Here is a 24,046-nt window from a genome sequence, read left to right on the forward strand (position 1 = left end):
GTAAAGTAATGTTCAAAATTCTCCAAGCCAGGCTTCAACAGTATGTGAACTGTGAACTTCCAGATGTTCAAGCTGGACTTAGAAAAAGGTAGAGGAACCAGAGATAAAATTGTCAACGTTCGCTGGGTCATCAAAAAAGCAAGAGAGTTCCAGAAAAACATCTATTTCTGCTTTATTGACTATGCCAAAGCTTTTGACTGTGTGGATCACAATAAACTGTGAAAAATTCTGAAAGAGATGGGAATACCAGACCACCTGACCTGCCTATTGAGAAACCTATATGCAGATCAGGAAGCAACAGTTAGAACTGGACATGGAACAACAGACTGGTTCCAAATAGGAAAAGGAGTACATCAAGACTGTATATTGTCACCCTGCTTATTTAACTTATATGCAGAGTGTATCTTGAGAAACGCTGAGCTGGAAGAAGCACAAGCTGTAATCAAGATTGCCAGGAGAAATATCAATAACCTCAGATATGCAGATGACATCACCCTTATGGCAGAAAGTGAAGAAGTACTAAAGAGCCTCTTGATGAAAGTGAAAGAAAAGAGTGAAAAAGTTGGCTTAAAGCTCAACATTCAGAAAACTAAGATCATGGCATCTGGTCCCATCACCTCATGGGAAATAGATGGGGAGACAGTGGAAACAGTGTCACACTTTATTTTTTGGGGCTCCAAAATCACTGCAGATGATGATTGCAGTCATGAAATTAAAGGACGCTTACTCCTTGGAAGGAAAGTTATGACCAACCTAGATAGCATATTAAAAAGCAGAGACATTACTTTGCCTACAAAGGTCCGTGTAGTCAAGACTATGGTGTTTTCAGTGGTCATGTATGGATGTGAGAGTTGGACTACAAAGAAAGCTGAGCACGGAAGAATTGATGCTTTTGAACTGTGGTGTTGGAGAAGACTCTTGAGAGTCCCTTGGACTGCAAGGAGATCCAACCAGTCCATCCTAAAGGAGATCAGTCCTCGGTGTTCATTGGAAGGACTGATGCTGAAGCTGAAACTCCAATACTTTGGCCACCTGATGTGAAGAGCTGACTCATTGGAAAAGACCCTAGTGCTGGGAGGGACTGGGGGCAGGAGGAGAAGGGGACGACAGAGGATGAGATGGCTGGATGGCATCACCGACTCGATGGACATGGGTTTGGGTGGACTCCGGGAGTTGGTGATTGACAGGGAGGCCTGGGGTACTGCTGCTCATGGAGTCGCAAAGAGTCGGACACGAGTGAATGACTGAACTGAACTGACACATTCAAAGGCTTTGGCGTAGACAATAAAGAAAAAGTAGATGTTTTTCTGGAACTCTTGCTCTTTTGATGATCCAACGGACGCTGACAATTTTATGTCTGGTTCCTCTGCCTTTTCTAAATCCAGCTTGAACATCTGGAAGTTCACAGTTCACATACTGTTGAAGCCTGACTTGGAGAATTTTGAGCATTACTTTACTAGTGTGTGAGATGAGTGCAATTGTGCGGTAGTTTGAGCATTCTTTGGCATTGCCTTTCTTTGGGATTAGAATGAAAACTTACCTTTTCCAGTCCTGTGGCCACTGCTGAGTTTTCCAAGTTTGCTGGCATACTGACTGCAGCACTTTCACAGCATCATCTTTCAGGATTTGAAATAGCTCAGCTGGAATTCCATCACCTCCACTAGCTTTGTTCGTAGTGATGCTTCCTAACACCCGCTTGACTTCACATTCCAAGATGTCTGGCTCTAGGTGAGTGATCACACCATCGTGATTATCTGGGTCTTGAAGATCTTTTTTGTACAGTTCTTCTTTGTATTCTTGTCACCTCTTCTTAATATCTTTTGTTTCTGTTTGGCCCATAGATTTAAGGGACTATATCTGATAGAAAGAGTACCTGATGAACTATGGATGGAGGTTTATGACATTGTACAGGAGACAGGGATCAAGACCATCCCCAAGAAAAAGAAATGCAAAAAAGCAAAATGGCTGTCTGAGGAGGCCTTAAAAATAGCTGTGAAAACAAGAGAAGCAAAAAACAAAGGAGAAAAGAAAAGATATAAGCACCTGAATGCAGAGTTCCAAAAATAGCCAGGAGAGATAAGAAAGCCTTCCTCAGTGATCAGTGCAAAGAAATAGAGGAAAAAAATAGAATGGGAAAGATTAGCGATCTCTTCAAGAAAATTAGAGATACCAAGGGAACATTTCATGCAAAGATGGGCTCAATAAAGGACAGAAATGGTGTGGAGAAGGGATAGACTACAATATTCTTGGACTTTCCTGGTGGCTCAGACAGTACAAAATCTGTCTGCAATGCAGGAGACCTGGGTTTGATCCCTGGGTGGGGAAGATCCCCTGGAGGAGGGCATGGCAACCCATTCCAGTGTTCTTGCCTGGAGAGTCCCCATGGACAGAGGAGCCTGGCGGGCTGCAGTCTCTGGAGTCAGACAGGGCTGAACTCCTAAGCACAGCTCAGCACATTGCCTTGTAAATGGACGTTTGTGTCTTTTGACCTTCATCTAATTCTCCAAACGTTGAGTCTGGTCACAAGCTAGTCTCTTCGTCTATGAGTTCATTTAAAATTATTTTAGTCTCCACACATACATAAGTGAGATCACACAGTATTTGTCTTCCTTTGTTTGACCTATTGTTGCAGATATCTTCCTTGACACAGTGGTTTCATTTCCTTCAAATACGTACCCAGAAGTGGGATTGCTGGATCACAGGACGCTCCGTTCCTAGCACCTGGAGGGCCCTCACATGTTTCCCAGGGTGGTGCGCAGCAGTTTACATCCCCGCAGCGGTCAGAAGGGCTCCCTCGGTCCACACCCTGGCCAGCCTTTGCCATTTCTTGTCTTTTTGCTGACAGCCATTCATTTGCTGACAGCAGTGTCTGCACATGAGTGCTTTTCAAGAGCTTTGTCCAGACAAGGCACTCACTGAGATTAAGGATCAGTGGAAATAAATGAGGTAAAGAATTTGAAGTGAGTCTTCCTTAGAATCCTTCTCTCAGAAGCAGACAGTTTGTCGGATGAACAAGCTATTGCCCTAAAGTGATAGCTATTTCCCCTGCCCCCATGCTGCCTGCCTCCCTCTGCTCTTTAGCTGACCAAGACATCCCCCGCCGTCCACTTCCATTCATTCAATCTGGCCTTTCTTGTCTGTTCATCCTACCTTACTGAGTACTTCACATTTCTGTAGGGCTTCCCCGGTGGCTCAGTGGTAAAGAATCTGCCTGCAATGCAGGAGACCTGGGTTTGATCCCTGGGTCAGGAAGATCCCCTGGAGAAGGGAATGGCAACCGACTCCAGTATTCTTGCCTGGAGAATGCCATGGACAGAGGAGCCTGGTGGGCTACAGTCCACGGGGTCGCAGAGAGTTGGACACAACTGAGCGACTAACACAACACTCACATTTCTGTAATGCTACCAGAGCCACTTTAGAAAGTGAAAGCTTCTTTAATATTACAATAGTTATGCTAAAATAAATCCTATTAATACACGGAGAAGAATTATTTTTCTCCTCTTGATAATGAAAAATGAGAGTCTATTAACACTGATTATTTCCATGACTCCAATTTATTACCTTTCTTGAAAAATCATCATATGAAGTAACTATTCTTTTTCTTATAGCAAAGACCCATTTTTCTTACTAATTAGTGTCTTAATTCTCTCAAGGCCACAATGAACTTATCTGAGTATCTTTTACAAAATCTTGCCCATGCAAATTTTAAATTAAAAAGCACATGTATACTTATGAAGCAGGAAAACAGAGCTCATTTTAAAGTCAAAGTAGGCAGTAGCAGGGAAGCATACAGGAGGGCTGTTTTCCTGTTTGACTGCACCCCATAGACCTTCTAACTTCTTACCTCTTTTCTTTATAGTCCCCTTAAAAACTACGTGGCTGTCTAAAAACAACCTCAGACTCATATTTTGCTAGATGAGTTTGTCACAAGATACTGAGTGCCATACTAAGTGTGTTTAAATTTATTTCTGTCATTTAAATAATTGTAAATGTTTATAACAAGTTTATTCATAATTTTTAAAAATTGAAAAAATTACAAATGTCTCTCTGTGGTTGAGTGTACAAACAAACTATTGCACCTCCATACTCTACAGAGCTATTCAGACATAAAAAAGAACAGATTTGATCCACATGAACTACAGGTTGAATTTTAAAAGCATTTGCTAAGCAAAAGGGGCCAAACCCCCAAACTACACACTTTAGAATTTTATTTCTATAACATTCTAAAGAACTATTGGGTTGGAGAACTTAATGGTTGGCAGAAGTGGGGGGTGGTAAAACGGGAGTATATGAAGGGCAACAGGAGGAAATTTGGGGGTGAAAAAACTGTTCTCTATGATAATTTTGATGTTAACTATATGACTGAATGTATTTGTCAAAATGCTTAGACTTCAATACCACAAAGAATCAGTTACACTTTTGCTTCTTAATGCTTCTTTTCTGCATTCTTTGCTTTCTGTCTTTGCTATCAGGCTGGATTCTTGGGTAGCAACATTAATCAGCAAAGTAGTATGATTCTTTAGATGGAAATTTCTTGCAATACTTCCCAGGCACTAAACATCCTGTATGTTGCCATAATATAAAGTTAACTTTTTGAGAAAGATAGACAAGTACATTGTTATGTCTCACTTGAGAAAAATAATTTTTCTGGAGTAGATGCTTAAGGATACAATTCTTGGAGAGTAAAATATACATATTTTTTGTTTTAATAGGCATTGTTCAATTGACTTCCAAAAGGACAGTATACAAAAATTATTGTTCCTCTATGGTCTAAACCAGATCCTGATACTATCAGACTTTTGAAATCTTGCTCACTTTCTGAATAAGACATCATATCACATAGCTTTAGTTTGAATGTTCCTGATTAATAGTAAGATAGAACATATGTACCATGTGTTAATTGATATTATTTTCTGTTCTCTATTATTTTTCTATTACTATTTGCTTTTTCTTCCCCTCACAATGACTTGTGGTTTTAAGTATATATCCTGGACAATGTCCTCAGTATTTTTTTAAATTAATTAATTTGTTTTAATTGGAGTCTTTACAACACTTTAGAATATTGTGGTGGTTCTTGCCAGACATCAGCAAGAACCAGCCACAGGGGTACCCTCCCTCCCCACCCCATCCCTCTGGGTTGTCCCAGAGCACCAGCTTAGAGAGAGCTTCTTCATGCATCGAACTTGCTATTTAACAGATGAAGGAAACACAACTAGTGAGGATTTAATTACTGTGCTCAAAGTTACAGGAAAAATAGTTTCTGAAACATTGTTTATAGCCAAATGTTCTGCGCATAAGAGTTTATTATAATGGAGATCATGTCATGAATAGCTCTTTTAAAAACAGTATCTGCTTCATTCATTTTACATGCTATCATATGATTTCATTATAGAGTGATGATTTTACTTCCTCTTTTTCTACTAGACTTTTTCACGACAGTTGTGCATTTTTACCTCTTACTAACACCGAGATTACATGCACACTACTATCAAAACATATTGTATAAAATCTGCCCAGAAATTGAATGCAAATGTTTAATCAGGAAGTATTTCACCAGTGCTAAATTATCTATTTGTTTATAAAGGGAAAAAGTCATACTAATAAAAATAATATAAACATGATAAAACAACCAATAGCATGCTCTTCAAAGGGATCACTTTACTCAAGTTTCTAATTTACAGTCTTTCCTACCATTTCTTGTTTGTTAATGCATTGATGAAGCTGATACCTTGATCCAAGGTAATTTTCCTTTACGTGGTTTCATTTTTCCAGTAATCATGTATGGATGTGAGAGTTGGACCATAAAGAAAGCTGAGTGCCAAAAAATTGATGCTTTTGAACTGTGGTGTTGGAGAAGACTCTTGAGAGTCCCTTGGACTGCAAGGAGATCCAACCAGTCAATGCAAAAGGAAATCAACCCTGAATATTCATTGAAAGGACTGATGCTGAAGCTGAAACTCCAATACTTTGGCCACCTGATGTGAAGAACTGACTCATTGGAAAAGACCCTGATGCTGGGAAAGATTGAAGACAGGAGGAGAAGGGGATGACAGAGAATGAGATGGTTGGATGGCATCACCGACTTGATGGACATGAGTTTAAGCAAGCTTTGGGAGTTGGTGACGGACAGGAAGGCCTGGTGCTGCAGTCCATGGGGTCACCAAGAGTCGGACATGACTGAGCAACCGAACTGAACTGAACTGATTTTATATCTGAGAGCAAGTATTGATATTTTCATGCCTTCACTGAGTCTTCTCCTGATATCCAGCTTCACCTTGAAAGGTTTACATGACCTCATTCCTCACTGTGTTAGTGATCACAGAGTATATGAAATAGTGACACGTCCGTTGCAAAAGATTATCGGATGGTGCAAAGAGTTAGCAGTAGTCTCTTATGTCAAACCATTATCTATGTTTAAAGAGAAGGACTTTCGCATCAAAATTAGGTTAGCATTCTGTCTTGACTAATTCTTCACACATCACCCTTCATTGTGGCAAGTGCTGACAGCTGAAGGTGCTCCTCTCCCCAGTAACATGACTGTTGAGTGAACACCTCTCTCTCGGATGTCTTAAAATTTTACCTGCAGAGCAACAGGGTGGCTGAAGAGTTGTCTCAGATCTACCTAAGCTCCAGTAGCCAACGAGTGCCATTCCACTTGCTCGCTGTGACTATTTTCCAGTAAAGACAGAGAATTAATCTGCCGGCGCTGCCGTAATGAAAGACGGCAGACTAAGTGGCTTCAGCAACAGAAACTCATCGTCTCCCAGTTCTGGAGGCTGGAGGCCTGAGATCCGGGTGTCAGTAGAGCTCAGCCTTTTTCGGGGCATGAGGGAGAATCTGTCCAGACTTCTCTCCTGGCCCCTGCTGGTTTGCTGGAGGTCTGTGGTATTGCTTGACTTGTAGATGCCTCGCTCTGCTATCTGCCTTCATTTTCACGTGTGGGCGTTTGCTTCTGTGTCCAAAGTTCCTCTTGTTATGAGGACACAGTCATATTGAATTAGAGCTTCTCTTAACGACTGTCGCCTTAACTGGATCAATTGCAAAGACCCCATTTCTAAACGAGGTCACTTCACAGGTGCTGAATTAGGATTTCAGCATCTTTAAGGCAACATGGTTCAACCATTATAAGCAGTTTATTGATCTGCTGTTCAATTTTGTCATCTATCGGAAAGCCCTTCCTTGTTATGGCCTCGTTACTGTATCTACTGACCTTGTCAATAAAAGTCTGTTCCTCTTTTCCTTTTTTCTTCTTTAAAAGTTCTCATCAGTGACTTTTTGTAATTCTAAGAGACAGTTCTCTGTGTTAATCCTTATGACTGCGCACTCCAGTACTCTTGCCTGGAAAATCCCATGGACGGAGGAGCCGGGTGGACACCAGCCAGCGGGGTTGAAAGAGCCAGACACGGCTGGGCGGAGAGCACGCGGACGCAGTTGCTTCTCTTGATGCATGCTCTTCTTGCTTCTTTTTCTGACATTTCGTTTTCATAAACTTTCCATGCCTCCACATCATGCTGCCTCTTATCCTTGGCGGTTTGTTGTTTTAGGTCATCTCTTGGACTCAGCCATTATTTGAGTTTGGTAATATTCTAAACATAAAAAAAAAGCATTATAAATCGAGGAAAACTGGCAAAGCTTTGTACTACAGAAAGCGTTCCGTCGGAGTTGCTAAGTGCTCACCTTCCCGATATATACTGCAGTTCTGTCGGCCAAGTGGGAAGCATTTTAAAGGCATGAGACGATTAATGTAACACATGACATTCAGTACTCTCCGACATTTCTGCAGGAGAAGTTTGGCCGACTATTTTCTGTGCTCCACCCCTCAGCCATCCCACACGTGGCTTCAGCCAGTGAGAGAGGCCATTGGGAACACGAGGGCAGGAGCCGGGAGAGAGCAGGGCCCGCGCTCACTGTCTCCGTCACCCTCCTCGGATGCAACATTGGCATGTCTTCCGTCACCCTCCTCGGATGCAACCTTGGCATGGCTTCCGTCACCCTCCTCGGATGCAACCTTGGCATGGCTTCCGTCACCCTCCTCGGATGCAACGTTGGCATGTCTTCCGTCACCCTCCTTGGATGCAACCTTGGCATGTCTTCCGTCACCCTCCTTGGATGCAACCTTGGCATATCTTCCGTCACCCTCCTTGGATGCAACCTTGGCATGGCTTCCGTCACCCTCCTTGGATGCAACCTTGGCATGGCTTCCGTCACCCTCCTTGGATGCAACCTTGGCAGCGAGTGGATTCTTCTGTAGCCGCAGCTTCAGCTGGGCAAGGGTCTTCCTCGGCAGGCTATGGTCGAGCCTCGGGGCCTCCCCGACCAGGCCCCTGCAGATCTGGGGTGGAGCCGTCCTCTTGTTTTCGCTTCCCCCGTCCCTGGGAGCCCATATCCTCAGGGATCCCCTTGAACCTGTCTCTGCCCCCATGAGCCCTTTGTTAAAAGTCCCTCAGTAAGCACTTGGTGTGGACACTCTGTCTCCACACGGATACGATAATCGTTTAAATTTTAATCATCTTCCTTTTTCTATGAACCTTGGAAAGGCAACAAATAACAAAACACTGGCCTTTCTTTCAGACATGGGCCATTGTACACTTTGCTGGAAATTTTAAGTTCAATCATGAAGTTTTATCACCACAGAATGAAATGAGTGAGGCTTGCACTCAACATTTTTATTATGTTCCCCAATTCAATTACATTTATGATGCTATTTCTGCTTCAGAAAAATTTTCTTTATCAATTAATAAAAATTCCTCTAGGATTCACTTATTTGAAATATTGGTGCAATTTTCTCTGACTTTGTAAGAAAATGAAATCACTATTCTTTGAAGTGCTATCTAATACCAGCCTTAATTATGTCCATGGGGGCTAGAGGTGGGGTGGTATCAAAAAAGACGTCCATTTTGCAGTATTGTACATTATGTGCAAACATCGAGAGGAAGTTACGCTGTTTAATATCTCACTTTACTGTTTCCTCTACTCTGTTTTAAATCACTGATGCATTCGGATGACTCTGGACAATTCAGTTCTCTACTTTCAACCAGTCAAAGGAAACTGCATAAAAGCTCTACCTCATTCAAATTGTTCAAAGGAGTTTCCAAATAGTGAATGTGACGTTGTCACTTCGATGACTCTGGTATGTTACTATATACCTCATACCCTACTCTGTGCCTGGTTCACTTCAGGTAGATTGAAAGATATTATATTTGGATATCGGGATATTTGGAGGAAAATTCTGTGCTATGAAACAAGGATAGCAGGGCAGGTAACCCAGAGGTGATGGATCGTTCAATGGTAACTGCTCTTGCGGCCGGGACTATTATTTGTTGTTTAGTCCCTCAGTCGTGTCTGACTGTTTGCGACCCCATGGACTGTAGCCTGCCAGGCTCCTCTGTCCATGGGATTCTCCAGGCAAGAATACCGGAGCGGGTTGCCATTTCCTTCTGCGGCTGTGATTACTGCTTCGCTCACTTGGTCCCTGCAGCCTAACGCACCACCCACAGCTCCCCCACAGTCAATTCCCGTCCACACCACTTAAGACTGGAGCTTTCGTGGATCCCTGGTGTTTTACCCCCTCGGGGCTGTCCGTTCCTCAATCAGCCGTCATAGGCTCCCAGAAGGCGCTGGAGGGACGTCAGCGCAGAGAGCAGGAGGGATGTGACCCGGGACACCCTCATAGCCAGCGCTTGGCCACGCCGGCTGCAGTGTCTACCGGGGGCTCCCCGATGCCTGTCCCAGCGCAGTGCAGGTCCCTGGGAAATGAGAACAGGAAGGAGGATGTGATAGGTATTTTACAAAACCAAATTGGCTCAATTAAAAGGGCCCAGCCTTAATTCTAGGATTATGCCTTTCTTACACCTTGCATTAAAATTCACCTTCCTTTAGGAAATCAAAGTCATAAAGAGAGTTTAATCTGCTATATTTTGCTTTTATTTTAAATATTTTAATGTATTTATTTGGCCAACAACAAAACTGTATCACAATTTTGGAACACCAAGGGTTTTGCTTGTTTACTGGCCTAGTAGAAAACTTGAGGTCATTCCTGGGAGGCATCTGCAAACCCTAGGAGCTGACAGTGAAGCCAGCCCAGGTGGGGGCAGAGCAGGGCGTTTGAATCTGTCTCTGTGCATTCAACAGAGGCGGCCTCACTAACTTCTCTGTGTTAGTGGGCAGAATGGTGGCGGTCCCTCCCCGTGGCCCTTGGCATACTGGTTCCACGTGGCTCACCAGGGCCCCTGGGGATGGTGAGTGACCCCCAGACAGAGGCGCTGACAGTGGGGTCTCCTGCACCGTCCCCTCGGCACGTGGGGGCCGGTCTCGGCTGCCTGTCCACACGGACTTACAGACTCTGTCTGGCTGCAACCAAAGGGCTCTCGCAGAATGGACAAGGGGCTTAAGTTTCCAGTTTCCTGTCAGGAACCAGCTGGCTGCAGAGGCCAGCAAAGCACCCGGAGGGGAAGGGGCGACAGCGCTGATTGTGTCTGCTCCTCTACACGTGTTTCAAGTTACTGGTGAAATCAGTGAATGACGAGGATTGGCAAAATTAGACGTTGCCAAGAAAACCTCTGAAACATGGATTTACAAACATCCCAGAAACTACGAACTGTGGCTGAGGGACTGTCGTGCAGTGGGTGCACAGCCAGAGTGGTTAGCAGCAGATCCCTTTCATCTGTATCTAACAAGTACTTAGCATTTCTTTTTGTACATTGTACTGTGGCTTATATAACATATACCTAAAGAGATGCACATCTATGAGGGCGCCTTTTGTTTCTGAGATGATAAGCAATCACAGTTTTGGAGATCCCTTCCAGAGAGAAGCCCACAGATCTACTGACTGTTTGGTTGTGGAGATGAGAGAGATGCTTGTGTGTGTTGGACTCTTTATGATCCCATGGACTAGCTCTCCAGGCTCTTCTCTCCATGGAATTTTCCAGACAAGGATACTGGAGTGGGGTGACATTTACTTCTCCAGGGGATCTTCCTGACCCAAGGATCTAACCCAGAGTTCTTGTGTCTCCTGCATTGGAAGGTAGACTCTTTACCACCAGTGCCAAGAATTCATTATTGGTTCTGGAAAAGCCCCTGAAAGGAGCACCACCTCCAGCCCACAGGGGCTGTTACAGCTCAGAGCCCATTGCTGCCCTTAGAAGCATCACTGGAATCTTCCTCTTCCATGACCTTTACTATGGGGCATACACACCACCCTGTACATCTGGGAGCATACATCTGGGAGCCTCCCATATGAGGCTGGGAGCGTCATAGACGGAAACTAACTTCTGAAATCCACCGACACGCCATCTCAGGCAGTGACACTCTGGATTTTTCCCCCTAACACACCTGGTGTTGGCAGGGGTCTGATTCACACCATCAGTGACAGTAACTCGCTGACTGTGAGCCAGGGCCTGAGGCAATATCAAGGCTGAACAGCCAGACCCTGTCCTGAGTACTGTACATGACCTAAGTGAGTATCTATGTGCCCAGGACACAGGTGTGGAAACTGTCAGGCAAGGCGGTGAGTGACGTGCCCTGAGTTGCCTACCTTGGGGGCCACAGGATTCAAACTTGTCTGACTGCTTGATTCCAGGCCCTCTCTTGATGTGTGAGCCCTGGGTAGGGGTGTGTGCGTGAAAGGCCTCCTGGTCCCGCAACCGCTACCCCACTCCCAGCTGCTCTGAGTGCCCTGCTTCATTCTTACACAGCAGAGCCTGCTGTGTCCCTGGGGGCCTCCAGGAGCAGAGCCTCCCCTGATCAGATGAGCTGCTATTTTCACCCACTAACAGGCGCTGTCCAGGCCTTCCTGCGGGAGCTGCCCAGGGCGAATTACCAGTCTGCAAGTGTCTTCCCAGGTACTCCCGAGTTCTCCGTGGAAGCTCTGAGGTTTTGTTACTATGGGGAGCACTTTAGCTCCAAATCTGAAAGAAACTCAAATTTCTATTCCTCAAAACAAGAAATCTCCAGTTGTATTTGTCAAACACATTAACAAAGAGAAATAAGAGAGTGCATTTCAACAGAACTCTTTGATCAGCTGTTAATGCCATCCTTGGGAAAAGCCCTCGAGTGCAAACGAGAGCAGTGTTAAATGATGCCTTACCTCCTCTCCAGAAGACAGTCGTGAACATCTGTACATGCGCCAATTTCAGGAAGTTGCTCTAAGTGAATGAAGGTTGAGATGTTCTTTCTTGGAAAGGAAAAAAAGACACATTTCAATAAATCTGAAATCTGTAGCTTCACTTTAAAAAGGGACAGGGCATACAGCAAAGTTTTCAAACATGTTTTCGGAACATCGCAATCAGTCGAAATCAATTTCTGTGGAGGAGACCCAGTTGTTATATTGCTGACTTCACACAGTACCCCTCCTTTGGTTTGCTTTTATTGCCTTTTTGAACTATTTTAAATTAGGTGACCTCCGACTTTAGCTCAAGGATCTTCCCTCTGCTCTCCCCTTTTTTATACCTGTACATCTTTCTCTAGGATCAAAGTTGGGAAGGATTTTTGATTCACAAACAAAAATATTATATGCTTTATATTCATCAACACTTCTCATTACATCCTTTGGACAAACTTGAGAGACAGACAGAGATAAGAACTATTTGGAATTTATGTTTGTGAAATGAAAAATTAAAGCAGAATTTATTATGTGTTCATGTATCTCATATTTATATATATTGCTATTTCCTTACATACTTATGTCTGTGTTGTTCATTTTATTTTTGTAGTTAACTTTAGAGTTAATGACCAATTTTTATCAATAGAGAAAAATTGAGCAAACGATTAGATTTTTAAAAAGCAAGGCTCATTTTATTTTCATTAGAAATATTAAGCATATAATAGAGAATTAGAAAAAGTTTCCGTAATTCAAATGGCTAAGGCTACATGGTAATCACAGAACATGAGGTCCATCAGTTCAGTTCAGTCGAGTTCGACTCTTTGCAACCCATGAATCGCAGCACACCAGGCCTCCCTGTCCATCACCAACTCCCAGAGTCCACCCAAACACATGTTCATTGAGTCGGTGATGCCATCCAACCATCTCATCCTCTGTCGTCCCCTTCTCTTCCTGCCCCCAATCCCTCCCAGCATCAGGGTCTTTTCCAATGAGGCAGCTATTCGCATGACGTGGCCAAAGTATTGGAGTTTAAGCTTCAGCATCAGTCCTTACAAAAAACACCCAGGACTGATCTCCTTTAGGATGGACTGGTTGGATCTCCTTGCAGTCCAAGGGACTCTCGAGTCTCCTCCAACATCACAGTTCAAAAGCATCAATTCTTTGGTGCTCAGCTTTCTTCACAGTCCAACTCTCACATCCATACATGACCACTGCAAAAACCATAGCCTTGACTAGATGGACCTTTGTTGGCAAAGTAATGTCTCTGCTTTTTAATATGCTGTCCAGGTTGGTCATAACTTTCCTTCCAAGGAGTAAGCGTCTTTTAATTTCATGGTTGCAATCACCATCTGCAGTGATTTTGGAGCCCCCCAAAATGACACTGTTTCCACTGTTTCCCCATCTATTTGCCATGAAGTGATGGGACCAGATGCTATGATCTTAGTTTTCTGAATGTTGAGCTTTAAGCCAACTTTTTCACTCTCCTCTTTCACTTTCATCAAGAGGCTCTTTAGTTCTTCTTTACTTTCTGCCATAAGGGTGGTGTCCTCTGCATATCTGAGGTTATTGATATTTCTCCTGGCAATCTTGATTCCAGCTTGTGCTTCATCCAGACCAACATTTCTCATGATGTACTCTGCATATAAGTTAAATAAGCAGAGTGACAATATACTACTTTTCCTATTTGGAACCAGTCTGTTGTTCCATGTCTAGTTCTAACTGTTGCTTCTTGACCTGCATACAGGTTTCTCAAGAGGCAAATTGGAAATGGTCAGACAGGACACAAGAGTGAACATCAACATTCTAGGAATCAGTGAACTAAGATGCACTGGAATGGGTGACTTTAACTCAGATGACCATTATATTTACTACCGTGGGCAGGAATCCCTTAGAAGAAATGGAGTAGCCATCATAGTCAACAAAACAGTCTTTAAATCAGTACTTGGATGCAATCTCAAAAACGACAGAATGATCTCTTTGTTTCCAAGGCAAATCATTCAATATCACGGTAATTCAAGTCTATGCCCTGACCAGTAACTCTGAGGAAGCTGAAGTTGAACAGATCTTTGAAAACCTACAAGACCGTCTAGAAATAACACCCAAAAGATGTCCTTTTCATTATAGGGGACTGGAATGCTAAAGTAGGAAGTCAAGAAACCCCTGGAGTAACAGGCAAATTTGGCCGTGGAGTACAGAATGAAGCAGGGCAAAGGCTAATAGAGTTCTGCCAAGCAAATGCACTGGTCACAGCAAACACCCTCTTCCAACAACACAAGAGAAGACTCTACACAAGGACATCACCAGATGGTCGACACCAAAATCAGATTGATTATATTCTTTGCAGCCAAAGATGAAAAAGCTCTATACAGTCAGAAAAAACAAGACCAGGAGCTGATTGGCTTGGATCATGAACTACTTATTGCCAAATTCAGACAGAAATTGAAGAAAGTGGAGAAAACCACTAGACCATTCAAGTGTGAAATAAATCAAATCCCTTATGACTATACAGTGGAAGTGAGAAATAGATTTAAGGGACTAGATCTGATAGACAGAATGCCTGATGAACTATGGATGGAGGTGACATTGTACAGGAGACAGGGATCAAGACCATCCCCATGGAAAAGAAATGCAAAAAGGCAAAATGGTTGTCTGAGGAGGACTTACAAATAGCTGTGAAAAGAAGGGAAGTGAAAAGCAAAGGAGAAAAGGAAAGATATTCCCATTTGAATGCAGAGCTCCAAAGAGTAGCAAGGAGAGATATGAAAGCCTTCCTCAGTGATCAATGCAAAGAAATAGAGGAAAAAATAGAATGGGAAAGACTAGAGATCTCTCCAAGAAAATTAAAGATACCAAGGGAACATTTCAGGCAAAGATGGGTCCGATAAATGACAGAAATGGTATGGACTTAACAGAAGCAGAAGATATTAAGAAGAGGTGGCAAGAATACACAGAAGAACTGTACAAAAAAGACCTTCATGACCCAGATAATCATGATGGTGTGATTACTCATCTAGAGCCAGACATCCTGGAATGTGAAGTCAAGTGGGCCTTAGAAAGCACCACTATGAACAAAGCTAGTGGAGGTGATGGAATTCCAGTTGAGCTATTTCAAATCCTGAAAGATGATGCTGTGAAAGTGCTGCAGTCAGTATGCCAGCAAATTTGGAAAACTCAGCAGTGGCCACAGGACTGGAAAAGGTCAGTTTTCATTCCAGTCCCCAAGAAAGGCAATGCCAAAGAATGCTCAAACTACCGCACAATTGCACTCATCTCACATGCTAGCAAATTAATGCACAAAATTCTCCAAGCCAGGCTTCAGCAATACGTGAACCATGAATTTCCAGATGTTTAAGCTGGATTTAGAAAAGGCAGAGGAACCCGAGATCAAATTGCCAACATCCGCTGGATCATCAAAAAAGCAACAGAGCTCCAGAAAAAACATCTATTTATTGACTTTATTGACTATGCCAAAGCCTTTGACTGTGTGGATCACAATAAACTGTGGAAAATTCTGAAGGAGATGGGAATTCCAGACCACCTGACCTGCGTCTTTTTTTTTCCATTTATTTTTATTAGTTGAAGGTTAATTACTTTACAGTATTGTAGTGGTTTTTGCCATACATTGACATGAATCAGCCATGTATTTACATGTGTTCCCCATCCCGATTCTCCCTCCCGCCTCCCTCCCCATCCTATCCCTCTGGGTCTTCCCAGTGCACCAGCCCTGAGCACCCGTCTCATGCATCCAACCTGGGCTGGTGATCTGTTTCACCCTTGATAGTATACTTGTTTCAATGCTATTCTCTCAGAACATCCCACCCTGGCCTTCTCCCACAGAGGCCCAAAGTCTGTTCTGTACATCTGTGTCTCTTTTTCTGTTTGGCATATAGGGTTATCGTTACCATCTTTTAAAATTCCATATATATGCATTAGTATACTGTATTGCTGACCTGCCTCTTGAGAAACCTGTATGCAGGTCAGGAAGCAACAGTTAGAACTGGACATGGAACAACAGACTGGTTCCAAATAGGAAAAGGAGTACATCAAGACTGTATATTGTCACCCTGCTTATTTAACTTACATGCAGAGTACATCATGAGAAACGCTGGGCTGGAAGAAGCACAAGCTGGAATCAAGATTGCCAGGAGAAATATCGATAACCTCAGATATGCAGATGATACCACCCTTATGGCAGAAAATGAAGAGGAACTAAAAAACCTCTTGATGAAAGTGAAAGAGGAGAGTGAAAAAGTTGGCTTAAAGCTCAACATTCAGAAAACTAAGATCATAGCATCTGGTCCCATCACTTCATGGCAAATAGATGGGGAAACAGTGTCAGACTTTATTTTTTTTTGGTTTCCAAAATCACTGCAGATGGTGATTGCAACCATGAAATTAAAAGACGCTTACTCCTTGGAAGAAAAGTTATGGCCAATCTAGACAGCATATTAAAAAGCAGAGACATTACTTTGCCAACAAAGGTCCTTCTAGTCAAGGCTATGGTTTTTCCAGTGGTCATGTATGGATGTGAGAGTTGGACTGTGAAGAAAGCTGAGTGCTGAAGAAATTATGTTTTGAACTATGGTGTTGGACAAGATGCTTGAGAGCCCCTTGGACTGCAATGGGATCCAACCAGTTCATTCTAAAGGAGATCAGTCCTCGGTGTTCATTGGAAGGACTGATGCTGAAGCTGAAACTCCAATACTTTGGCCACCTCATGCGAAGAGTTGACTCATTGGAAAAGACCCTGATGCTGGGAGGGATTGGGGGCAGGAGGAGAAGGGAACAACAGAGAATGAGATGGCTAGATGGCATCACCAACTCGATGGACATGAGTTTGAGTAAACTCTGGGAGTTGGTGACGGACAGGGAAGCCTGGTGTGCTGCAGTTCATGGGGTCGCAAAGAGTCGAACACGACTGAGCCACTGAACTGAACTGAACCGTGATATTGAATGGTTTGCCTTGGAAACTAGCAGAGATCATTCTGTCATTCTTGAGTAACACTTTTCCATTTATATAAAGATAGTAAGTTGCAGAATATAAAATAACATTTGTGCTGTTTATTCAAATGAAAATAACATTTGGGTTTACAAGACCCTCACTAACCTGACAGGAAAGAATTCTAGCATCAAGAAGCTTGCACCCACCTGCCATACTGCCTCCCCTTTTGGTATACAAGAAGACTGAACTTTGACTTCTAGCACGGTAGTCTGCAGTCTTCTTGGTCTGCTGGCCTTCCAGATAAAGCCTTTATTCCTTGCCACAGCAACTGTTTTCCCAGCAGACTGGCTTGTCACCCGGCGAGCAGCATGAGTTTAGACTTGGTAACAGGTGCTCTCTCAGTCTTGGGACTAAAGGTGTTTCCCTGCTGACTCAACGTGGCCCAGCTTGAGAGAGAGGAGGAGATGGCAACCACATGAGTGCTGCCCATTCATGGGGAGCTGTGAGGATCGACCAGAGGAGATGCTTGCCCGGGACAATGCCCTGTGAGTGTGAGGCCCTGGAAATGACATAAAATGCCCACAAGAGAAAGTCCACTCTCAACCTCTGGTGTGCAGGTGGTACCATGGGGGGCTTCCATCAGAGCCCTGGCGGTAGCACGAGCCTTTCTTGCTCCTTTCTTCTTTCCTTCCCTCCCTCCCCTTGCTGGATGAGGAGAGGCCAGAATTCAGGATGAGTAATCTAGGGAGCAGCTGAGCCTAGCGGACAGGGCTGGGAAGAAGAGGAAGCAACTCCAAGGGCAAATGGAGAAGTTTAGGTGCTCCTGGCCCAGCTCTGCACCACAGCTTCTCCATCTAAGGCGGGCTCTTCTCCTGGAGGACAGGAGCTGCCTTGCATTGAAATGCAACGTGGCCTTTTGACTGTTACTCTGGCCTGTGTGATTTAATTACTGAAATCAGACTTCCTCTTGCTACTGAAAATAACTAGGGACCCCTGGATTTCAGCTGAGACCTGGGGGTTCCTCACCACGGAGCATGTATGAACAGGTGGAGAGAGCAGAGTTGGTTTTGAAGTACCCAGGGAGTCCAGCTTGTTCAACGTGAAAGAAGCAATGGCTTTGGGATTGCAGAAAGAGTCATTTAAAATAAACCTATTTAATATTTAGTATTTGGATATCTACTAAATACTGTGCAGCAAAAAAAAATGATTTGAAAATTATTTGAAAAATATTCAGTTTATTTTCTCACACAAGGTTTAAAATTTTTAATATGTATAACAGTAGATTTTGTGATAGAAAATTTTTGTTGTTTAATTCTATAAAAATAGTCAATTGTGTATACTTTAACAAATTATGAGTAACTTGGTAATAATAATATGAAAAAATGAAAACAACAAAAGTAACAAAATGATCCAATACTAGCCATGCAGCGTTTTAATATTCTAACTCATTTTCCCTTCACTGCAACTCTGTTAGCTTCGAGCTCCATTTTCCAAATGAAGGAAATAAATTTGGAGGCTCTGAGTGACTTGCCCAAGCCATAGAACTGGTAGGTGAAAAGTATATGTCAGTCCAGGGACCATTCTCTGCAAAATAAATTTACACAGCCTATGAAATATTTATTGACATTGGAAATAGGCGTGTGATGTGTCACCAGCATAAAGCTGGGGCAGGAATGAGAGGAAAAGAGGGTGGTCTTGCTTCTGAAGTTTAGGGCAGCACGTGGCTGGGAGGGGTCTGTTTGCTTGCAGTGTCGATTGGAAACAAAGAGCAGAGACTGAAGCCACATGGAGCGGTTGTAGTGAGAGCAATTTCAGGATTCAGAGGAGAGAAGAAGAGCGGCAGACATCGTTACAGTGAGTGAGGGCGAGGAACTGGAAAGCACAGAAATGCTGCAAGTCAGAGAGCTGTGTCCCCCAGTTTGCCACGAAAGAGAGGGCGTGTCCCACATCTTCATCTGCTGGGTCTGCCACAGCAGGATGCTGTAGGTGCCTGAAAGCTACCTTCCTAGGGGCCACACGCACGTCTGCGGAGAGCACGGATTGCTTATCCCTGGAGAAACGGCTCTCCCGGTCACCACGGTGTGTGGACACAGCCTGACTACAGGCTGAGGGAGGGTGCCACAGTCAATCTGGGTGATGGAGACGTGCTGCGCTAAGTCATTTCAGCTGGGTCCAACTCCGGGCAACCCTATGCACTGTAGCCCGCCAGGCTGCTCTGTCCACGGGGACAGAGGGTTGCCCTGCCCTCCTCCAGGGGATCTTCCAGAGTAGTACGGCCTTATGCCTTCCTGGGAAATGCAACTATCCGCATGGATGGAGACCAGAGGTGCAGTGATAAAGACGGATCCTGTTCCAGGAATAGTTAGGAATCTGATCTCAGAAAGGCAGTGCCAGCTTGCAGCTGCTGGATCATGCAGATGATGTTCCCTGCTGTGTCCGTGGTGTGAGTATGGCGGAAAGTGCAACTGGGTATGTGCGTCAAGACTGCCAACACACTTCCTGTGCGAGCTCTTTATAAAGGAAAAGTGAACACAGCGTTTTCACCTACCGAGGGGAGCGCTTCAGAATTAACATTGTAGATGACTACTTTTTGTATTTCTTTTCTTGTTTATCCATTTGGAAAAAAAAGTTACCCCCTGGAGTAATAAGAGCTCATCACATAATTGCACCCTCTGCTTTTTTTTTTTCCCTAGAATTTCTGGTTCATTATAATCAGTGTGAGAACTGTTTTAAATACACTTCAATTCAAACCAGACTGACAATAGATCCTGAATATCGTGGAGACAATCTTTTATCTGCAGATTAAAAACCACTTCATTTTCAGGAAAATGGTTTCACGTGAAAAATGCCAAAAGCAAAGGACTTACTTCTGTTACTTTCTCCATTATCTTATTTTTTCCATTTGGTATATATAAATGGGGAAAAGTTTACAGATTTTCTGTAGGTGAATCTTGTTAACAATAAACACATGACCATAAAGCCTGACAATACCGACCATATTTTCATAACAGAGTCCCCTTGATTGTCTCATTCAGGGTAAAAGTGCAAGTTTATGCCGTGAACATTGGACACACAGCTCATTTGAGGTAATGTGATAGATGTTGGTGCCGTGACTGATGGGAGCGTTGCTTTAATGCACATTGCTCATTGCAGTTTTGCACAGTTTATTAAACTATGCACTGCTTCTGAGGGACAATCATTCACATGTTATTGCGATAAACTATTATGGACGTTTGTCTATGTTTTCAGTTCTCAGTTTGTCCAACTTAAATTCAAAGGACTGAACAATAATCAGTATAATACTGTTAAGACAGTCAACTTGAAAAGAAAATACTGCACTTTGTAAAGCATTTCCTGTGTGGAATTTTCCCTACTTGTTATGCTCATGAAACTTACCTGCATAACTTTTACTACAAGAAAAGTACCACCCTACAGAATACTGCAGGACGCCACAACTATATTCTATCATGTTGTGATTCAATGAGATTACAAGTAAGGTAGAAAATAAGTTATAAATTTGTAAATTATGGAAAGTACAAGGAGGAAATTTTTGTTGAAATAAGTAGGCCAAAAGAGTCCTCACATCAGTTCCGCTTTTCTTAGAGGAGGGGCTGTCATCTGATGGATGATCTCGCGTAACAATGATAAATGCGTGACAGGTATCATTAAGGTAGATATTAACAAGGCAAGGAAAACTAGTTTCTTAGGAGCCGTGAGAAACATATATGTAACATCACTAAAATGCTCCTTTTGGAAAAGGCTTGGTATACACGTGAGGATTTTGATGACTGATGTACACTTTGTGTATGTTCATGTACACTTTGATTATTTATGTACACTTTCTTCCATTCAGATGTGAAGACACCCTTCTGGTCATTTTATTAGGCCATGTGTATACATTAGGCATAGGTTAAATGATACCTTTCTTAAGATTCTACAGAATATGAAGCAAAGTGTCCTTTTTTAGCCCTATAATGAATATAATGAATGAATACAATATAGAACCTGTCCTCTTCTTGGAGATTGTATATTTTAAAAGATTTAAGAAATGAATCCTAAATAGTTCATCAGTTTAAACTATGGTTCCTGGACATTAGGATTTTATCATGTTTTAGAAATATGCATAATAGAGGGCACTGCCACATTTTGAGAAAACAAGTATATTTCTTGCCAGAGGGCAAAAGAGGAATATTGGCAGATATATGATTCATTTGAAAAGTTTTCTCATAATTTTAGCCTGTTCCATTTAAAAATAAAACAAACCCAAGCCTGACACAGGCTGTTGTGTACAGAATGCTGTGTTAGCTGCACAGCCCCCTGACGAGGTGAGACTCTACACACCTTGCTGCTGGTTTATTTTATTCCTAGAGCCCATCCGCTGCTGTCCTTTGCCCTTGTTTCCAAAGTAAAGAAATCTGCATCTTGAGTTCAGATCTGGTCACCCAGGAAGGAAAAAATAAAAAAATATGATATTGGCACCATCTGACTGGAAGATGGTGAAGACTGAAGCGGGACAAATAAGATGCTTGCACTGGAGTTTGGAAGCATTTTACTCATGCTTAAAATTTATGGTTCTCCCAACCATGGGACAGAGCGCAAGCTAACGAAGACCTGGGGAAGAAAGACGTTTGCAGGTCTGCATGTGGAGCATGGTGAATCTTCTGTTCAGAGGCAATGGTTACAAAAGGACAAAAGGCACGAGCATGTCCCCAAGCAGAGAACCCCACTTACTTAGGGCAATGCTGAGGGTGTCTGGATGTCTGGAGCTCTGTCCTCAATGGTGCCCGCTTAGGGCAATGCTGAGGGTGTCTGGATGTCTGGAGCTCTGTCCTAATGGTGCCCACTTGGGGCAATGCTGAGGGTGTCTGGATGTCTGGAGCTCGGTCCTAAATGGTGCCCTCTTGGGGCAATGCTGAGGGTGTCTGGATGTCTGGAGCTCTGTCCTCAATGGTGCCCTCTTGGGGCAATGCTGAGGGTGTCTGGATGTCTGGAGCTCTGTCCTCAATGGTGCCCACTTGGGGCAATGCTGAGGGTGTCTGGATGTCTGGAGCTCTGGGAGCGGGGCTGGGGCCGGGCACCATCCCTGGTCCTTCTTCTGTGCTGTCTCTTTGTTACCTGGCATCAGACCCCCTTGAAGGACGGCTCAGCGGGTGGGGACTCAGATCCTAAGGATCACCTGCGAGGTGTGTGAGGGGGAGGCCTCAGGAGAGGTCTCTGTGGGATGCGCTGAGCGGTCTCTGGGTGAGATTTCTCAGAGTGGGTGTGTGGGAGGTCCCCGTGCGGGGTCGGCGTGGGAGGGTCGGTGCGGGAGGTCCCCGTGCGGGGTCGGCGTGGGAGGGTCGGTGTGGGAGGTCCCCGGGTGGGGTCGGCGTGGGAGGGTCGGTGTGGGAGGCCCCCGGGCGGGGTCGGCGTGGGCCTCTGTGGGGACTCTGGGTGGAGGACGCCCGTCGCTGGCCGTTCTGCCCAGGAAGGCAGGAAGAGGCTCAGGGCCTGGCTCCTGCCGTCAGGGACCCCCTGTGTCCCTCCTCCCGACAGGCGTCCTGGGGGTCAGCGGCCCTCACCCCGGCCCTCACCTCGCGGTGCCTCTGAGGGGACCTGCAGCAGCCGGGCCCAGGGCCCCTGCCCTCTGCGCCCTCCTCCTGAGCTCTGGAGGCCACTGTGTGGCCTGGGTCCCAGCCCGCCCCTCAGGCCCTGGCTGAGCCCCACCGCGGTGCCCGCCGTGGGGGATGCGGCCCCGAGGCAGGACTGCTCCCGGGAGGAGCCACGGCCAGGCGGGCCGTGCCCCTGCCCCCGCCCCGGGCCTGGCCCACGTGTGGGGTCCTGACAGGCCTGGAGGCGGGCCACTCCTGCTGCTCCTGCATCGGGGCCCCCGGGAGCAGGTCTCTCCTCCATGGGAGTGACTGTGACGCAGAGCCCCAAATCGCACTGGGGAGTCGCTCCCGTCTCCTTCCCCGTGTGGACGGCCCGGGGAGAGAGCTGACGGCTCCCTCATTCCCCACAGGTCACTTCCCACCCGCTGCGTGACCAGGCTGTCTGCAGGCCTCGTCCCTCTCGGGGCTCTGGGGTGACTGAGGCTGAGAGCAGGTGAGCCTGGCTGTGACCCCGCGGTCCCTGGGCCTGTTGAGTCCCACCTGTCCCCTGGGAGCCTCCTTGGGCCACACGTGTAGGTAGAGGTCACGGACCACGAGTCTGTCCCGAGCTCCGCGTCCTGTGAAGTCTGACTGTTTACTCTGTGCAGAAGTGAAGCTTCCCTGCTCGGAGGCTCCGTCGCCTCTGGCAGCCTGGCCCTCTGTCAGGGGGTCCAGGGGTTCCCTCTGTCTGGGCTTTGGGAGCTGGAGTAGTGGGGGGACTCTGGGGCGGGGCCCCTGCCTTCTTTCCTCTGGGCCTGTAGATGGTGGGACGCCAGGGGCTCCTGGATCACTGCACCATCTATGGGCACCTCTGCCCCCTGCCTCCTTCCCTGCATCCCACCCTAGGGGCACAGCGTCCCACCCTCAGACCATGAGGTGACTGCACACACAGCCATGCCCCTTGCCCGTTCACCCAGGGGAGGTGGGTGCTCTGAGCAGGCTGTCCTCGCCTCTGGGGCAGGGGTGAACTGGCCCTCGGGGGCCTCCATGCTCCCCACTGCACACCCTCAGAGCTGGGAGGGTGTGGTCCTCATCCTTGCCTCTGCTCCAGAGCAGGAGAAAGACAGAGGGAGAGTGATACTCCTGGCTCATCTCAACTCAGCTCCTGCTGGCAGAGGAGGGGCTTCTAGGGCAGCATCATCTAATCCCACCATGACACGGGGACAAGATTTCTCCCTCCTCTGGACTCGGGACACACTGCCCCTAAAATCCCCTCCTTATTCTGACTTGTGAACTTGTCTCTGACACTTTCTGAGCCAGAGGGGAATTTCAGCCTCTGCAGATCCCTCTCCTACAGCCCCACAAGTTCAAAGTAGAGAAAGCAGAAGACAGAGCCAGATCCTGAGGTGGGAGAGGTCTTTAGGTTTAGTTCAC

Source organism: Muntiacus reevesi, chromosome 17 (assembly GCF_963930625.1).
Source record: "Muntiacus reevesi chromosome 17, mMunRee1.1, whole genome shotgun sequence".
Lineage (NCBI taxonomy): Eukaryota > Metazoa > Chordata > Mammalia > Artiodactyla > Cervidae > Muntiacus > Muntiacus reevesi.